Genomic DNA, 329 nt, shown 5'->3' with positions numbered 1-329 from the left:
GAAGATCCTGAGGGCACGTAGCCCAAGCTGCTTGCAAGGGCAGCTTTCCTGTAGCTCTCCCTGGCTGAAGATCTGGGAGGAGCTGGGCAGGGTTAGTTTGCCCCAAGTAGTATAATTTGCCTCACACCAAAGTGCATAGATTCATAGATGTTAGGGTCGGAAGGGACCTCAATAGATCATCGAGTCCGACCCCCTGCATAAGCAGGAAAGTGCGCTGGGTCTAGATGATCCCAGCTAGATACTCATCTAACCTCCTCTTGAAGACCCCCAGGGTAGGGGAGAGCACCACCTCCCTTGGGAGCCCATTCCAGACCTTGGCCACTCTAACT

This window comes from Alligator sinensis, unplaced genomic scaffold, assembly GCF_000455745.1.
Source record: "Alligator sinensis unplaced genomic scaffold, ASM45574v1 scaffold314_1, whole genome shotgun sequence".
Classification (NCBI taxonomy): domain Eukaryota; kingdom Metazoa; phylum Chordata; order Crocodylia; family Alligatoridae; genus Alligator; species Alligator sinensis.
The sequence above is the reverse complement of the archived record's forward strand: the minus strand, read 5'-3'. Positions refer to the sequence as shown.